Raw genomic sequence first — 17,203 nt, forward strand, 5'->3', positions numbered from 1 at the left:
AATTTTAAGGTCGATACTCTTAGCAACTTACAAATAGGCAAAACAGCATTATTAACTGTAGTTACCATGTTGTTCATTATATCCTGATGACTAATTTATTTTAGAACTGGAAGTTTGTATCTTCTGACCACCTTCACCTATTTTGCCCATCTCCCCCTCCCCCAATATACATGAGCTCATTTTTCTTAGATTCCACATATCCGTGAGATCATATAGTATTTCTCATTCTCTGACTCATTTTATGTAGCATAATGCCTATAAGGTCCATCCATGTTGTTGCAATTGGCAAGATTTTTTTCATTTTTAGGGCTGAATAATATTCCATTGCATATACATCTACCACATTTCTTCATCCATTCATCCGTCAGTGGACGCGTAAGTTGTTTCCATATCTTGACGATTATAAATGGTGCTGCGGTGAACATGGGAGTGCCTATATGTTTTTGAGTTGTGTTTTCATTTTTTTTCAGATAAATACACAGAAGTTGAATTGCTAGGTCAAATGGTAGTTTTATTTTTAATTTTTGAAGGAAACTCTACTGCTTTCAACAGTGGCTGCACCAATTTACATTCCTGCCAGCAGTGCACGAGGTTTCCTTTTCTTCATATCCTCATCAACATTTATTTCTTCTCTTTTTGGTAATAGCTATTCTGACAGGTGTGAGGTGGTATCTCATTGTGGTTTTGGTTTTCATTTCCCTGATGATCAGTGATGTTGAAAACCTTTTCATATACCTGCGGGCCATCTGTATGTTTTCCTTAGAAAAGGATCTATTCAGATCCTCTGCCCATTTTCTAATTGGATTGATTGTTTGTTTGCTTTTTGCTATTGAGTTGTGTGACTTCTTTATATATTTTGGATATTTACCCTTATCATATATATGATTTATAAATATTTTCTTTCATTCAGTTGGCTGCCTTTTCCTTTTGTTGGTGGGTCCTCTGCTCTGCAGAAGCTTTGCATTATTTTTTTTCCAAATTTTTATTTAAATTCTAGTTAATTAAAATATAGTGTAATATTGGTCTCAGGAGTAGAATTTAGTGATTCAGCAATTACATATAACACCCACTGCTCATCATAACAAGTGCCCACCTTAATACCCATCACCCATTTAACCCATCCTCCACCCACCTCCTTCCATCAACCCTCAGTTTGTTCTCTATCATTAAGAGACTTATGGTTTGCCTCCCTCTCTTGTTTCTTTTCCCTTCCCATATATTCATCTGTATTGTTTCATAAATTCCACATATGAGTGAAATCATATGGTGTTTGTCTTTCTCTGACTGACTTAATTCGCTTAGCATAGTACACTATAGCTGCATCCACATCATGGCAAATGGCAAGATTTCATTCTTTTTGATGGCTGAGTAATATTCCTTTGTATATATATAACACTTCTTTTTTATCCATTCATCAGTCAATGGACACTTGGGCTCTTTCCAATGTTTGGCTATTGTGGACAATGCTGCTATAAACATGCAGGTGCATGTACCCCTTCAAATCTGTACTTTTGTATCCTTTGGGTAAATACCTAGTACTGCAATTACTGGGTTGTAGTGTAGTTCTATTTTTAACTTTTTGAGGAACCTCCATACTATTTTCCAGAGTGGCTGCACCAGTTTGCATTCAGAGGGCTCCCCTTTCTCAGCATCCTCACCAACACCTGTAGTTTCTTGTATTGATAATTTTAGCCATTCTGACAGGTGTGAGGTGGTATCTCATTGTGGTTTGGATTTATATTTCCCTGATGATGAGTGATGTTGAGCATCTCTTCATGTGTCTGTTGGCCATCTGGATGTCTTCTTTGGGAGATTACCTATTCATGTCTTCTGCCCATTTCTTAACAGGATTATTTGTTCTCTGGGGGTTGAGTCTAATAAGTTCTTTATACGTTTTGGATATTAACCCATTATAAGATATGTCATTTGCAAATATCTTCTCCCATTCTGTAGGCTGCCTTTTAGTTATTCTGATTGTTGCCTTCAATGTGTGGAATCTTTTTATCTTAATAAAGTCCCAATAGTTCATTTTTGCTTTTGTTTCCTGTACCTCTGGCAGTGTGTCTAGCAAGAATTTGCTACAGCCAAGGTCAAAGAGGTTGCTGCCTGTGTTCTCCTCTAGGACTGTGATGGTTTCCTGTCTCACATTTAGGTCTTTCATTCATTTTGATTTTATTTTTGTGTATGGTATAAGTGATCCAGTTTCATTTTTTTGCATGTTGCTCTCCGGTTTTCCCAACACTATTTGTTGAAGAGACTGTCTGTTTTCCATTGGATATTCCTTCCTGATTTGTTGAAGATTAGTTGATCACATAGTTGTGGGTACATTTCTGGGTTCTCTGTTCTATTCCCTGGATCCATGTGTCTGTTTTTGGGCCAGTACCATACTGTCTTGATGACTATAGCTTTGTAATATAGTTTGAAGTTCGGAATGGTGATGCCTCCAGATTTGTTTTTCTTTTTCAAGATTGCTTTGGCTATTTGGGGTCTTTTCTGGTTCTGCACAAATTTCAGGGTTTTTTTTCCAGCTTTGTGAAAAATGCTGTTGGTATTTTGATAGGGATTGCATTAAATGTGTAGATTGCTTTGGGTAGTATAGACAATGTTTGTTATTCTAATCCATGAGCATGGAATGTTTTTTTTCCATTTCTTTGTGTCCTCCTCAATTACTTTCATAAGTGTTCTAAGGTTTTCAGAGTATAGGTCTTTTACCTCATTGGTTAGATTTATTCCTAGGTATCTTATTGTTTTTGGTGCAATTATAAATGGGATCAAATCCATGGTTTCTTTTTCTGCTACTTCATTATTTGTATATAGAAACACAACAGATTTCTGTAAATTGACTTTATATCCTGCAACTTTGCTGAATTCATGTTTTAGTAATTTTTTGGTGGAATCATTCAGGTTTTCTATATAGAGTATTATGTCTGCAAATAGTGAAAGTTTAACATCTTCCTTGCCATTTCAGATGCCTTTTATTTCTTTTTGTTGTCTGATTGCTGAGGCTAAGACTTCCAGTCTATGTTAAATAGTAATGGCGAGAGTTGACATCCCTGTCTTGTTCCTGACTGTACAGGAAAAGCTTTCAGTTTTTCACGATTGAGGATTATATTTGCTGTGGGTCTTTCCTATAAGGCACTTATGATGTTGAGATATGTTCCATCTATATCTTTTTTACTGAGGGTTTTTATCAATTTAAACAATTTCTGGAGACCAATGACAATGAAAACACAATGGTCCAAAACCTATGGGACACTGCAAAGGCGGTCCTAAGGGGAAAATGCATAGGCATCCAAGCCTCACTCAAAAGAATAGAAAAATCTAAAATGCAATTATTATATTCTCACCTCATGAAGCTGGAGCTGGAACAGAAGAACAAGCCTAACCCATGCATGAGAAGGCAGGTGATCAAGATTAGAGCAGAGATCAATGAATTAGAAACCAGGAGCACAGTAGAGCAGATCAACAGAATGGGAAGTCGGTTCTTTGAAAGAATAAATAAGATCGATAAGCCACTGGCCAGACTTATTCAAAAGAATAGAGAAAGGACTAAATTAATAAAATTATGAATGAAAGGGGAGAGGTCACAACCAAAACCAATGAAATAGGAAGGATCATTAGAGACTTTTATCAACAGCTTTATGCCAATAAATTAAACAACCTGGAAGAAATGGATGCCTTCCTGGAAACCTATAAACTACCAAGACTGAAACAGGAAGAATTTGATTATAGAAACAGACTGATTAATTATGAAGAGATTGAAGCAGTGATCAAAAACCTCCCCCAAAACAAGACTCCAGGGCCTGATGGATTCCCCGGGGAATTCTACCAAACATTAAAAGAAGAAATAATACCTATTCTCCTGAAGCTGACTCATAAAATAGAAACAGAAGGAAAACTACCAAACTCATTCTATGAGGCCAGTATTACCTTGATCCCCAAACCAGGCAATGATCCCATCAAAAAGGAGAATTACAGACTGATATCCCTGATGAATATAGATGCTAATCTTCTCAACAAGATCCTAGCTAATAGGATCCAACAGTACATTAAAAGGATTATTCATCACAACCAAGTGGGTTTCAACCCTGGGATGCAAGGGTGGTTGAATATTCACAAATTGATCAGTGTGATAGATCATATCAACAAGAAAAGAGTCAAGAACCATATGATCCTCTCAATAGATGCAGAAAAAGCATTTGACAAAATACAGCATCTTTTCCTGATTAAAACACTTCAGAGTGTAGGGATAAAGGGTACATTCCTCAATTTCATAAAAACCATCTACGAAAAGCCTACATCAAATATCATTCTCAATGGGGAAAAGCTGGAAGCCTTTCCCTTATGATCAGGAACACGACAAGGATGCCCACTCTCACCATTATTATTCACCATAGTAGTAGAAGTCCTTGCAACAGCAATCAGACAACAAAAAAGGATAAAAGGCATCCAAATTGGCAAAGAAGAAGTCAAACTGTCTCTCTTAGCAGATGACATGATACTCTATATGGATAACCCAAAAGACTCCACTCCCAAACTCCTAGAAGTTATGGAGCAATTCAGTAATGTGGCAGGATACAAAATCAATGCTCAGAAATCAGTTGCATTTCTATACACAAACAATGAGACCGAAGAAAGAGAAATTAGGGAATCCATTCCATTTACAATAGCACCAAAACTCATATTTTATCTTGGAATTAACTTAACCAGAGACATAAGTGATCTATATTCTAGAAATTACAAATCACTCTTGAAAGACATTGAAGAAGACACAAAAAGATGGAAAAATATCCCACGCTCATGGATCGGAAGAATAAACATAGTTAAAATGTCTATGCGGGGCGCCTGGGTGGCGCAGTCGTTAAGCATCTGCCTTCGGCTCAGGGCGTGATCCCGGCGTTCTGGGATCGAGTCCCACATCAGGCTCCTCCGCTGGGAGCCTGCTTCTTCCTCTCCCACTCCCCCTGCTTGTGTTCCCTCTCTCGCTGGCTGTCTCTGTCAAATAAATAAAATCTTAAAAAAAAAAAATGTCTATGCTACCCAGAGCAATCTACACTTTCAATGCCATCCTGATCAAAATACCAATGACATTTTGCAAAGAACTGGAACAAACAGCACTTAAATTTGTGTGGAACCAGAAAAGGCCCTGAATCGCCAAGGAAATGTTGAAAAGCTGGGGGCATCACGTTGCTGGATTTCAAGCTGTACTACAAAGCTGTGATCACAAAGACAGCATGGTACTAGCACAAAAACAGACACATAGATCAATGGAACAGAATAGAGAACCCAGAAATGGACCCTCGGCTCTTTGGGCAACTAATCTTTGACAAAGCAGGAAAAAACATCCAGTGGAAAAAAGACAGTCTCTTCAATAAGTGGTGCTGGGAAAATTGGACTGCTATATGCACAAGAATGAAACTTGACCACTCTCTCACACCATACACAAAGATAAACTCCAAATGGATGAAAGACCTCGATGTGAGATAGGCATCCATCAAAATCCTAGAGGAGAACATAGGCTGCAACCTCTTTGACATCGACCACAGCAACTTTTTTCATGACACATCTCCAAAAACAAGAGAAACGAAAAAATGAACTTGTGGGACTTCATCAAGATCAAAAGCTTCTGCACAGCCAAGGAAACAGTCAAAAAAACTAAGAGGCAGCCCACGGAATGGGAGAAGATATTTGCAAATGACACTACAGATAAAAGACTGGTATCCAAGATCTACAAAGAGCTTCTCAAACTCAATACACCAGAAACAAATAAACAGATCAAAAAATGGGCAGAAGATATGAACAGACACTTTTCCAATGAAGACCTACAAATGGCTAACAGACATATGAAAAAATGTTCAACATCATTAGTCATCAGGGACATTCAAATCAAAACCACATCGAGATACCACCTTATGCCAGTTAGAATGGCAAAAATTGACAAGGCAGGAAACAACAAATGTTGGAGAGGATGTGGAGAAAGGGGATCCCTTCTACATTGTTGGTGGGAATGCAAGTTGGTATAGCCACTTTGGAAAACAGTGTGGAGGTCCCTTTAAAAGTTAAAAATTGAGCTACCCTATGATCCAGGAATTGCACTAGTGGGTATTTACCCCCAAAGATACAGACGTAGTGAAGAGAAGGGCCATATGCACCCCAATGTTCATAGCAGCATTGTCCACAATAGCTAAATTGTGGAAGGAGCGGAGATGACCTTCAACAGATGACTGGATTAAGAAGATGTGGTCCATATATACAATGGAATATTACTCAACCATCAAAAAGAACTATTTCTCAACATTTGCTGCAACATGGACGGGACTGGAGGAGATAATGCTAAGCCAAATAAGTCAAGCAGAGAAAGACAATTATCATATAGTTTCACTCATTTATGGAACATAAGAAGTAGGAAGATTGGTAGGAGAAGGAAGGGAAGATTGAAACGGGGGTAAACAGAAGGGGGAATGAACCATGAGAGACCATGGACTCTGGGAAACAAACTGAGGGCTTCAGGGGGGATGGGGGAATGGGATAGGCTGGTGATGGGTATTAAGGAGGGCACTGGGTGTTATACGCAAGTAATGAATCATGCAACTTTACATCAAAAACTAGGGATGTACTCTATGGTGACTAACATAAAATAATAAAAAATATTTTAAAGAAAGAAAAGAATGAGTGCTGTATTTTGTCGAAGGCTTTTTCTGCACCTATTGAGAGGATCATATGATTCTTATCCTTTCTTTTTTTAATGTGGTGTATCAATGTTGATTGATTTGCAGATATTGAACCACCCTTGCAGCCCAGGAGTAAATCCCTTTTGATTGTGGTGAATAATTCTTTTAATATACTGTTAGATTTGATTTAGTAGTATCTTGTTGAGAATTTTTGCATCCATGTTCATCAGTTATATTGGCCTGTGGTTCTCTTTCTCAGTGGGGTCTTTGGTTTTGAAATCAAGGTAATGTTGGCCCCGTGGAATGAGTTTGGAAATTTTCCTTACTTTTGCATTTTTTGGAACAGTTTGAGAAGACTAGGTATTAACTCTTCTTTAAATGTCTGATCGAATTCCCCTGGGAAGCCTCTGGCCCCTGAACTTTTGTTTGTTGGGAGATTTTTGATGACTGATTTGATTTCTTTGCTGGTTGTGGGTCTATTCAAATTTTCTATTTCATTCTGTTTCAGTTTTGGTAGTTTGTATGTTTTTAGGAATTTGTCCATTTCTTATAGGTTGCCCAGTTTATTGGCATATAATTTTTCATAATATTCTCTTAAGATTAATTGGATTTCTGGGGTGTTGGTTGTGGTCTCTCCTCTTTCATTCATGATTTTATTTATTTGGGTCCTTTCTCTTTGGGATAAGTCTTGCTGCAGGTTTATCAACTTTATTAATTCTTTCACAGAACCAGCTCTTAGTTTCATTGATCTGTTCTACATTTTTGTTTCTATATTGTTTATTTCTACTCTAATCTTAATTATTTCCCTTTTTCTGCTGGCCTTAGACTTTATTTGCTGTTCCTTTTCTACTTCCTTTAGGTGTGAGGTTAGGTTGTGTGTTTGAGACTTTTCTTGCTTCTTGAGGTAGGCCTATATTGCAATATACTTCCCTCTTAGGACTACCTTTGTTACATCCCAAATGTTTTGGACTGTTATGTTTTCATTTTCATTTGCTTCCATGTGTCTTTTTATTTCTTCTTTAATTTCCTGGTTAACGCACTCATGCTTCAGTAGGATGATCTTTAATCTCCATGTATTTGTGGTCTTTCCAAATTTTTTCTTGTGGTTAACTTCAAGTTTCATAGCATTGTGGTCAGAAAATATGCATGGTATGATCTCCATCTTTTTGTACTTGTTGAGGACTGGTTTGTGACCCAGTATGTGATCTGTTTTGGAGAATGTTCCATGTGCACTCAAAAAGAATGTGTATTCTGCTGCTTTAGTATGAAATGTTCTGAATATACCTGTTAAGTCCATCCACTCCAGCATGGAGTTTCCTTATTGATTTTCTGTTTAGATGATCTGTCCATTGCTATAAGTGGAGTGTTAATGTCCCCTACTGTTACTGCACTATTATCCATGAGTTTCTTTATGTTTGTTATTAATTGATTTATATATTTGGGTGCTCCCAAGTTGGGGGCATAAATTCTTACAATTGTTAGAGCTTCTTGATGAATAGACCCCTTAATTATGATATAATGCCCTTCTTCATCTCCTGTTACTCTTTGGTTTAAAATCTCATTTTTCTGATATAAGTATGGCTACTCTGGCTTTCTTTTGATGTCTATTAGCATGATAGTTGGTTCTCCATCCCCTCACTTTAAATCTGCAGGTGTTTTTAAGTCTAATATGAGTCTCTTGTAGACAGCATATGGATGGGTCTTGCTTTTTTATCCATTCTGATGCTTTATGTTTTTTGATTGGAACATGTAGTCCATTTACTTTCAGAGTGACTATTGTTAAATATGGATTTAGTGCCATTGCATTACCTGTGAAGTTGGTGTTTCTGGTGATGTTCTCTGTTCCTTTCTAGTCTTTGTTGCTTTTGGTATTTTTCTCCCTACTCAAAAAGTCCCCTTTAATATTTCTTGCAGGGCTGGTTTAGTGGTCACGAACTCCTTTATTTTTTGTTTGCTTGGGAAACTCTTTATCTCTCCTTCTATTCTGAATGACAGCCTTGCTGGATAAAGTGTTCTGGCTGCATATTTTTTTCCATTCAGCATGTTGAATATATCCTGCCACTACCTTCTGGCCTGCCATTCTGTGGACAGATCTGCTGTGACCTGATCTGTCTTCCCTTGTAGGTTAAGGACTTTTTTTCCTTGATGGTTTCAGGATTCTTTCCTTTTCTGTGTATTTTGTTAATTTGACTATGATATGTCTTGGTGATGGCGGGGTTTTGCTGTATTTAATGGGAGCTCTCTGTGCTTCTTGGATTTCGATGTCTGTTTCCTTTACCAGATTAGGGAAGTTTTTAGCTATAATTTGCTCAAATAAACCTTCTGCTCCATTTTCTTTCTCTTCTTCCTGGACTCCTATGGTATGAACATTATTATGCTTTAAGGAGACACTGAGTTCCCTAGGTCTACATTTGTGATCTAATACCTTTGTTTCCCTCTTTTTTCAGCTTTGTTATTTTCCATAATGTTATCTTCCATATCACTAATTTGTTCCTCTGCTTCATCCATCTTCATTGTCATTGTATTCAGTCAGTTTTGCCTCTCAGTTATAGCATTATTTAATTTGGCCCGACTAGTCCTTAGTTCTTTTATCTCTGCAGTAAGGGATTTCTTCCCTACTTTTCTCAAGCCCAGCTAGCATCCTTATGATTATTATTTTAATCCTAGTTCAGACATCTTACTTGTATCTGTATTGATTAAATCCCTGGCCGTGACTTCTTCCTGTTCTTTCTTTTGTGGTGAATTCCTCCATCTTGTCATTTTGTCTGGATCACTGTTTTTTGTTGGGAAAGCCTGTTATATTCCTGCTCCTGAGAGTAATGGCTATATTAAGAAGAGGTCCAAGAAAAGAGACCAAAAAAAGGAAGCTAGATCCTAGGTATGTTTTGGTCTGCTGGTTAAAAGAAGCTAGATCCAAAAAAAGGAAGCTGGATCCTATTTCCCCTAGAGGTGAAGCTGTGCAGCACTCTATGGCCAGTAGACTTGGTGCATGCGAAGATTTGTGCTGGTCTTCTGAGGGTGGGGCCTGGTGCAATATGTCTCAGGCCCACTTGCCCTAGTGGAGATGCACCTGCAGGATGCAGGGAGGAAGGGCTTGTTGTAAGTGGCCCCAGCCTCCACTAGGTGGTGCTGTTTTGCTCACTGAGGTGGTCGGTGCTGATTGGGGCGGGCGGGGCGGGGCGGGGTGGGGGTGGGGGTGGGGGGTGGGGGTGGGGGGATGGCCTTGCCCTGCTCTCTCCTACCTGGAGTGAAAAGTTCGCACCCACCACTCTTCAGGAAGCCCTCACAGAAGAGCAAACAATCACCCCTCTTGTGTCCCCCAACTTCCACCAGATTCCTGCCTTCAGCCTGTTTGCATCTAGGCTGTCTGCCTGCCAGGTGGCGCAGTACTCCTGTGTTTTATCTCAGGGGTTCAGCTGGATTTCAAATCTTCAAATTTTAGAGATCTGTGTGGCACGGATCTGCACTGATCCTCTGGGGGGAGGGTCTTACTGTGCTGTAGCCAGTGCCATTTTGTCTAGGAAATTAGTTGCGAAACTGAGCAGCAGTTTGGGGTTTATGGTAAAGCACAACCAAAACCTGGCACCAAGGATTGCTGTCCTCAGCTTGTGTCTCTGTTCCTATGCTAGTGAATGGGGCAGCTCAGTGTTGCCCCCTGGATCTTTTGTCCCTGGAGAAGCCATGCCACCTCTCCCAAATGCACTCCAAGCAGGGGAACTGTTTCTCCCTGAGTGACCCAGGTGATCCTCAGACCACGCTGCCCACTCCCTGATCCCTGTCCTCCTTCCCCACTGGAGCACCACCAAGCCCACCAGACATGACACTGGTGATGGTGTGGACCTCCAAAGCTTCAGACTTTGTGCTCTGCCACTTAAAAAAACTTGCGGAGTTCAGCCTCTCCTCTTTTCCCAGTCAGTGGTTTTGGGGAAGAATTTTTCTTGTGCAACTCCCCGCACACGTTTTCACTCTTTCTGTCTCTCTTTCTCTCTCACTCCTTTCTCTGTGATCAGGGCTTCCTCCTCTTTACAGCACCCACAGTTCCTTTCTCCCCCAAATCAACTCTCCTCAGCTCCTCCCTTCCATAATATGCTCATTTTGCTACCTCTACTTGTGCAGTTTTGCTCTCTCAGTCCTCAGATTGATTTCTTGGGTGTTCGAAATGATTTGACATTTATCTAGCTGTGTTTGAGGGATGAGGCAATCTTAGGATTCCCCTACTCCTCCGTCATAATTTCTTCATTGTAACTCCTCTGCAAAAGCTTTTTAGTAATTTCACTTGTTTATTTTTTCCATTGTTGTCTTTACTTTTGGTGTCAAATCCAAAAAACCATGGCATGTCTGATATCAAGAAACTTACCGCCTATGTTTTCTTTTAAGAGTTTTATGGTTTCAGGTCTTACATTCAAGTCTTGAATCCATTTGAGTTATTTTTTGTGCGTGGTATAAGATACTGGTCCAGTTTCATTCTTTTTTGCGTGTGGCTGTTCACTTTTTCCAGCACCATTTATTGAAGAGTCTCCTTTCCCCATTGTATATTCTTGGCTCCTTTGCCAATCAATTGAGAAGATATGCATGGGTTTATTTCTGTGCTCTTTTGTTCCATTGATCTATGTGCCTGTCTTTATGCTAATACCATACTGTTTTTATTACTATGACTTTGTAATACAGTTTTAAATCATGGAGTATGATGCCTCCTGCTTTGTTCTTCTTACTCAGGATTGTGTTGCTTATTTGGGGTCTATCGTGGTTCCATACAAATTTTGGGATTGTTCTATTTCTGTGAAAAATACCATTGGAATTTTTAAAAAGTATTTTATTCATTTATTTATTTATTTATTTATTTATTTATTTATTTATTTAGAGCGTGTAAGCATGCTTGTGCGTGAGTTTGGGGAAGGGGCAGAGGGGGAGTGAGAAAAAGAAAATGCCAAGCAGACTCCACGATGAGTATGGAGCCTGATATGGGGCTCAATCTCATGACCCTGAGGTTATGACCTGAGCTGAAATCAAGAGTCAGATGTTTACCTGAGCCACCCAGTCACCCCCCCATTGGAATTTTGATAGAGATTGCATTGAATCTGTAGCTTGCATTGGGCAGTATAGACATTTTAACAATATTAATTCTTCCAATCCATGAGCACAGAATATTTTTCCATTTATTTGTGCCTTATTTAATTTCTTTCATCAATATCTTATAGTTTTCAGAGTATAGGTCTTTCATCTCCTTGGTTAAATTTATTCCTAGGTATTTTATTCTTTTTGAAACAATTATAAATGAGATTGTTGTCTTAATTTCTCTTTCTGATAGTTTATTAGTAAATAACAATGCAACAGATTTTTGTATATTAATTTTTAATCTTGAAACTTTCCTGAATTCATTAGTTCTAACAGTTTTTTGTAAACTCTTTAGGGTCTTCTGTATATAATATGTCATCTGCAAATAGTGACAGATTTACTTCTTCATCTATGATTTGGATGCTTTAAAGAATTTATTATTGAAGTATTATTGACATGCAATGTTATATTAGTTTCAGGTGTATAACGTATTGATCCAACAATTCTATACATTACTTAATGTTCACCATGATTAGTGTAGTCACAATACAATGTTACTATAATATTATTGTCTCTATTCCCTATGCTATACTTTTCAACTCTGTGACTTATTTCTTTTATACCTGGATGACTTTCTCTCTTTCTTTTCTCTTTCTTTCTTTCTTTCTTTCTTTCTTTCTTTCTTTCTTTCTTTCTTTCTTTCTTTCTTCCTTCCTTCCTTCCTTCCTTCCTTCCTTCCTTCCTTCCTTCCTTTCCTTTTTATGTTATGTTAGTCACCATACAATACTTCATTAGTTTTTGATGTAGTGTTCCATGCTTCATTGTTTGCATATAACACCCAGTGCTCATTGCAATATGTGCCCTCCTTAATACCCATCACCATGCTAACACATCCCCCATCCCCTCCCCTCTGAAACCCTCAGTTTGGGTCCCAGAGTCCATAGTCTGTCATGGTTCATCTCCCTCTCTGATTCCCCCCATCATTTTTTCCTTCCTTCTCCTAATGTCCTCCATGCTATTCCTTATGTTCCACATATAAGTGAAGCCATATGATAATGGCCTTTCTCTGCTTGACTTATTTCACTTAGCATAATCCCTTCCAGTTCCATCCATATCGATGCAAATGGTGGGTATTCATCTTTTCTGATGGCTGAGCAATATTCCATTAATATATATGGACCATATCTTCTTTATTCATTCGTCAGTTGAAGGGCATCTTAGCTCCTTCCACAGTTTGGCTGTTGTGAACATTGCTGTTATGAACATTGGAGTGAATGTGCCCCTTCTTTTCACTACATCCGTACCTTTGGGGTAAATACCTAGCAGTGCAATTGCTGGGTCATAGGGTAGCTCTATTTTTAACTTTTTGAGGAACTTCCATTCTGTTTTCCAAAGTGGCTGTACGAACTTGCATTCTCACCAACAGTGTAAGAGCATTCCCCTTTCTCCACATCCTCTCCAACATTTGTTGTTTCCTGCCTTATTACTTTTTGCCATTCGAACTGGTATAAGGTGGTATCTCAATGTGGTTTTGATTTGAATATCCCTGATGGCTAATGATGTTGCACATTTTTTCATGTGTCTGTTAGCTATTCATATGTCTTCTTTGGAGAAGTGTCTGTTCATGTCGTCTGCCCATTTTTTGACTTGATTGTTTTTTGGGTGTTGAGTTTGAGAAGTTCTTTATAGATCTTGGATACCAGCCCTTTATCTGTAATGTCATTTGTAAAAATCTCTCCTTCCGTGGGTTGCCTCTTTGTTTTGTTGACTGCTTCCTTTGCTGTGCAAAAGCTTTTTATCTTGATGAAGTCCCACAAGTTCATTTTTTCTTTTGTTTACCTTGCCTTTTGGGACTTGTCTTGAAAGAAGTTGCTGTGGCCAGTATCAAAGAGGTTATTGCCTATGTTCTTCTCTAGGATGTTGATGGATTCTTGTCTCACATTGAGGTCTTTCATCCATTTAGAGTTTATCATTGTGTATGGTGTAAGAGAATGGTCAAGTTTCTTTCTTCTGTATATAGATGTCCAATTTTCCCAGCACCATTTATTGAAGAGACTGTCTTTTTTCTATTGGATATTTTTTCCTGCTTTGTTGACAATTATTCTACCATAAAGTTCAGGGTCTATATCTGGGCTCTCTATTCTGTTCCATTGATCTGTGTGTCTGTTTTTGTGCCAGTACCATGCTGTCTTGGTGATCACAGATTTGTAGTATAGCTTGAAATCTGGCAACGTGATGCCCCCAGCTTTGTTTTTCTTTTTCAACATTTCCTTGGCGATTCAGGGTTTTTTCTGGTTCCATACAAATTTAAGGGCTGTTTGTTCCAGCTCTTTGAAAAATGCCATTGGTATTTTGATCAGGATGGCGTTGAAAGTATAGATTGCTCTGGGCAGCACAGACATTTTAATGATGTTTATTCTTCCAATCTATGAGCATGGAATGTTTTTCCATCTCTTTGTATCTTCTTCAATTTCTTTCATAAGTGTTCTGTAGTTTCTAGAGTATAGATCCTTTACCTCCTTGGTTAGGTTTATTCCAAGGCATCTTATGGTTTTTGGTGCTATTGTAAATGGAAATGATCTCTAATTTCTCTTTCTACAGTTACATTGTTGGGGTATAGAAAAGCAACTGATTTCTGTGCACTGATTTTGTATCTTGCCACATTACTGAATTGTTGTATGAGTTCTAGAAATTTGGGGGTGGAGTCGTTTGGGTTTTCCACATAAAGTATCATGTCATCTGCAATAAGAGAGAGAGTTTGACTCCTTCTTTCCCAATTTGAATACCTTTTATTTCTTTTTGTTGTCTCTTTGCTTATGCTAGGTCTTCTAGTACTATGTTGAACAATAATGGTGAGAATGGGCATCCTTGTTGTGTTCCTGATCTTAAGGGATAAGCTTTTCCTAATTGAGAATGATATTTGCTGTGGGCTTTTCATAGATGGTTTTTATGAAATTGAGGAATCTTCCCTTTATCCCTACACTCTGAAGAGTTTTAATCTGGAAAGAATGCTGTATTTTGTCAAATGCTTTTTCTGCATCAATTGAAAGGATCATATGGTTCTTGTCTCTTATTAATGTGTTCTATCGCAACGATTGATTTGAGAATGCTGAACCACACTTGCATCCCAGGAATAAATCCCACCTGTTCGTGGTGGATAATATTTTTAATGTACTGTTGGATCCTATTGACTAGGATCTTGTTGAGAATTTTGGCATCTATATTCGTCAGGGATATCGGTCTGTAATTCTCCTTTTTGATGGGGTCTTTGCCTGGTTTTGGGATCAAGGTAATGCTGGCCTCATAGAATGCGTTTGGAAGTTTTCCTTCTGTTTCTATTTTTTTTTTTGTTTTTATTTATTTATTTAGAAGGTTTTATTTACTTATTTGTTTATTTATTTTAGAGAGAGAGTGCAAGTAGGGGGAGGGGCAGAGGGACAGGGAGAAGGAAGAAGCAGACTCCCCACTAAGCATGGAGCCTGACACAGAGCCTGACCCTGGGCCTACCACGGAGCCTGAGTCAGGGCTCAATCTCACGACGCTGAGATCATGACCTGAGCGAAAATCAAGAGTCAGAAGCCTAACCGACCGAGCCACCCAGGTGTCCCAATGAAGATTTTAGTTTTAAGTAATTTCCACACCCATCATGGGGCTCGAACTTATTTTTTTTTTAATGATTTTTTTATTATTATTATTATTATTATATTATGTTAGTCACCATACAGTACATCCCCGGTTTCCGATGTAAGGCTCGATGATTCATTAGTTGTGTATAACACCCAGTGCACCATGCAATACGTGCCCTCCTTACTACCCATCACCGGTCTATCCCATTCCCCCACCCCCCTCCCCTCTGAAGTCCTCAGTTTGTTTCTCATAGTCCATAGTCTCTCATGTTTCATTCCCCCTTCTGATTACCCCCCCTTTCTTTATCCCTCTCTTCCCCTACCGATCATCCTAGTTCTTATGTTCCATAGATGAGAGAAATCATATGATAGTTGTCTTTCTCTGCTTGACTTATTTCACTTAGCATTATCTCCTCCAGTGCTGTCCATGTTGTAGCAAATGTTGAGAACTCATTCTTTCTGATAGCTGAGTAATATTCCATCGTATATATGGACCACAACTTCTTAATCCAGTCATCTGTTGAAGGGCATCTCGGCTCCTTCCACAATTTAGCTATTGTGGACATTGCTGCTATGAACATTGGGGTGCATATGGCCCTTCTCTTCACTACGTCTGTATCTTTGGGGTAAATACCCAGTAGTGCAATGGCTGGGTCATAGGGTAGCTCAATTTTTAACTTTTTAAGGGACCTCCACACTGTTTTCCAGAGTGGCTGTACCAACTTGCATTCCCACCAACAATGTAGGAGGGATCCCCTTTCTCCACATCCTCTCCAACAATTGTTGTTTCTTGCCTTGTCTATTTTTGCCATTCTAACTGGCGTAAGGTGGTATCTCAGTGTGGTTTTGATTTGAATTTCTTTGATGGCTAATGATTTTGAACATTTTTTCATGTGTCTGTTAGCCATTTGTAGGTCTTCATTGGAAAATTGTCTGTTCATATCTTCTGCCCATTTTTTGATTTGTTTATTTGTTTCTCGTGTATTGAGTTTGAGAAGTTCTTTGTAGATCTTGGATACCAGTCCTTTATCTGTAGTGTCATTTGCAAATATATTCTCCCATTCCGTGGGCTGCCTCTTAGTTTTTCTGACTGTTTCCTTGGATGTGCAGAAACTTTTAATCTTGATGAAGTCCCATAAGTTCATCTTATCTTTTGTTTCTCTTGCCTTTGGGGATGTGTCATGAAAAAGGTTGCTTTGGCCGATGTCGTAGAGGTTGTTGTCTATGTTCTCCTCTAGAATTTTGATGGATTCCTGTCTCACATCGAGGTCTTTCATCCATTTGGAGTTTATTTTTGTGTATGGTGTGAGATAGTGGTCAAGTTTCATTCTCTTGCATGTAGCTGTCCAATTTTCCCAGCACCACTTATTGAAGAGACTGTCTTTTTCCCACCGGATGTTTTTTCCTGCTTTATCAAATATTAGTTGCCCAAAGAGCCGAGGGTCCATTTCTGGGCTCTCTATTCTGTTCCATTGGTCTATGTGTCTGTTTTTGTGCCAGTACCATGCTGTCTTTGTGATCACAGCTTTGTAGTACAGCTCGAAATCTGGCATTGTGATGCCCCCAGCTTTGTTTTTCCTTTTCAACAGTTCCTTGGAGATTCGGGGCCTTTTCTGTTTCCATACAAATTTAAGGACTGTTTGTTCCAGTTCTTTGAAAAATGTCCTTGGTATTTTGATCGGGATAGCATTGAAAGTGTAGATTGCTCTGGGTAGCATGGACATTTTAACTATGTTAATTCTTCCGATCCATGAGCATGGAATATCTTTCCATCTTTTTATGTCTTCCTCAATGTCTTTCAAGAGTGATTTATAGTTTCTAGAATATAGGTCCTTTACGTCTCTGGTTAAG

General features: G+C 38.7%; 1 protein-coding gene across 1 annotated transcript in view; it reads right to left on the reverse strand.

Moving 5' to 3' along the window:
- DGKK (diacylglycerol kinase kappa) overlaps window positions 1-17,203 on the reverse strand; it is a 174,727-nt gene that overhangs the window by 69,378 nt on the left and 88,146 nt on the right. The window lies entirely within an intron of this gene.

Source organism: Ursus arctos, chromosome X (genome assembly GCF_023065955.2).
Source record: "Ursus arctos isolate Adak ecotype North America chromosome X, UrsArc2.0, whole genome shotgun sequence".
Lineage (NCBI taxonomy): Eukaryota > Metazoa > Chordata > Mammalia > Carnivora > Ursidae > Ursus > Ursus arctos.